General features: G+C 42.7%; 1 pseudogene; it reads left to right on the forward strand.

The window, feature by feature from the left end:
* The first annotated feature begins 245 nt into the window (after window positions 1-245).
* Window positions 246-1,550, forward strand: LOC128070489 (elongation factor 1-alpha 1-like; annotated as a pseudogene).
* The last annotated feature ends 843 nt before the right edge of the window (window positions 1,551-2,393 follow it).

Consider the following 2,393-nt stretch of genomic DNA (forward strand, 5'->3'; position numbering starts at 1 on the left):
GCATATATCAATCCAGCTCAATACAGCAGATGCCTTTTGAGGTCTTCTGTGTTTTAGGCATTCTTCTAACCATTTGAGTAGAGCACAAAACAAAACAGACACAAATCACTTGAGCTTACATCCTAGTGGAGTGAGAGGGAAGCCATACACCAAATAAATCACTAAGATGAAAAGATCGCTTTCTCACAACATTTTTGCCACCAGGACACAGGTGTTGTGAAAACCACCGCTAAACCTAAGCAAAAATGGGAAAGGAGAAGACCCACATCAACATCGTTGTCATCGGGCACGTGGAAAGTGTACCACTACTGGCCATTCGATCTACAAATGTGGTGGGATCGACAAGAGAACCATTGAAAAGTTTGAGAAGGAGGCTGCCGAGATGGGAAAGGGCTCCTTCAAGCATGCCTGGGTCTTGGGCAGACTGAAAGCTGAACATGAGTGTGGTATCACCATCGATATCTCCCTGTGGGAATTCAAGACCAGTAAGGGCTATGTGACCATCATTGATGCCCCAGGACACAGAGACTTCATCTGTGTCATTACAGGCGTGTCCCAGGCTGACTGTGCTGTTCTGAGGACTGCTGCTGGTGGTGGTGAATTTGAAGCGGGTGTCTCCAAGAATGGGCAGATCCACGAGCATGCCCTTCTGGCTTACACTCTGGGTGTGAAACAACTAACTGTTGGAACTAACAAAATAGATTCCACTGGGCCACCCTATAGCCGGAAGAGAAATGAGGAAATTGTTGAGGAAGTCAGCACCTACAGTAAGAAAACTGGCTACAACCCTGACACAGTAGCATTTGTGCCAATTTCTGACTGGAATGGTGACAAGATGCTAGAGCCAAGAGCTAACATGCCTTGATTCAAGGGATGGAAAGTCACCAGTAAAGATGACAATGCCAAAGGAACCACACTGCTTGAAGCTCTGGATTGCATCCTGCCGCCAACTCACCTGACAAACTTGTGTTCGATCCCCCAGGACATCTACAAAATTGGTGGTACTGATACTGTCACCGTGGATCAAGTGGAGATTGGTGTTCTCAAACCTGGCATGGCGGTCACGTTTGCTCCAGTCAGCGTAACAACTGAAGTCTACTGAAATGCACCATGAAGCACTGAGTAAAGGCCTTCCTGGGGACAACGTGGGCTTCAGTGTCAAGAACGTGTCTGTCAAAGACGTTTGTCATAGCAATGTGGCTGGTGACAGCAAAAATTATCTTGAACCATCCATCCCAAATCAGTGCTGGATATGCACCTGTGCTGGACTGTCAAGCAAATCACATTGCTTGCAGTTTTGCTGAGCTGAACGAGAAGACTGATCGTCATTCTGAAGATGGCCCCCAAATTCTTGATGCCACCAATCATGGACATGGGTCCTGGCAAGCCCATCTGTTGAGAGCTTCTCAGACTATCCTCCTCTGGGCCATTATGCTGTTCATGACATGAGACAGGTGATTGCTGTGGGTGTCATCAAAGCAGTGAACAAGAAGGCAGCTAGAGCTTGCAAGGTCACCAACTCTGCCAAACAAGCTCAGAAGCCTAGATGAATATTATCACGAACACCTGCCAACCCGGTCGTAGTGGGGGAAGAATGGTCTCAGAACTGTTTGCCTCAACTGGCCATGTAAGGTTAATGTAAAAAACTGGTTAATTATAACCATGCATCACAAAACCTTCAGAAGGTGAGGGGAATGTTTTGTGGACCATGTGTTTTGTGCGTGGCAGTTTTAAGTAATTAGTTTTTAAAATCAGTGCTTTTCCATAGAAACAATTTGACCAAAAATCTGTCACAGACTTTGAGACCTATTAAAAACAATGGCTGAAAAACTTGTGTCTCCTTTTGGTCAACACTGTAACTTCCTATAGTACTACTTAGGTAAGATTTGCCCATAATCTATCTCTGGTGAAACAAAAGAATTTTATATTTCTCGGTTGGAGCTTCAGGTTTCTTAACCTTGTATAAGGAGAACTCATCTGTTTAAGTACATCTTAAAAAGTGTTGGTGTGACAATTCATAGGTTAGGATAGATGAGCAAAGAGTTACTATGTTTTATATGAAAGCAAGTTTGTAAGAAGGTAAAATTTTATAACGCGAAAGCTCATGTTGCATATAAAATCTTTTATGGTTACGTAAATATTGAGTAAATCAGTTACGTCAAATTTTAGTTTCCCGGTTTTGAGAATGTGCATTCCGTTTATGATATTTAAGTAATTAATCTCAAATGTGAGGCTTAAACAGAATTGAGCACTGCCCTGCTAGAATTAATTGTATCTAGAGTCTAGTAAAAATAAAAAATAAAACAGATATTAGATGAAAGTGCTATAGAGAAAAGAAAATGTCTAGCTCTCTGGACATAAAAAATGGTACCTTTATAAAGCCCTTCAGGATC

This window comes from Budorcas taxicolor, chromosome X, assembly GCF_023091745.1.
Source record: "Budorcas taxicolor isolate Tak-1 chromosome X, Takin1.1, whole genome shotgun sequence".
NCBI lineage: Eukaryota > Metazoa > Chordata > Mammalia > Artiodactyla > Bovidae > Budorcas > Budorcas taxicolor.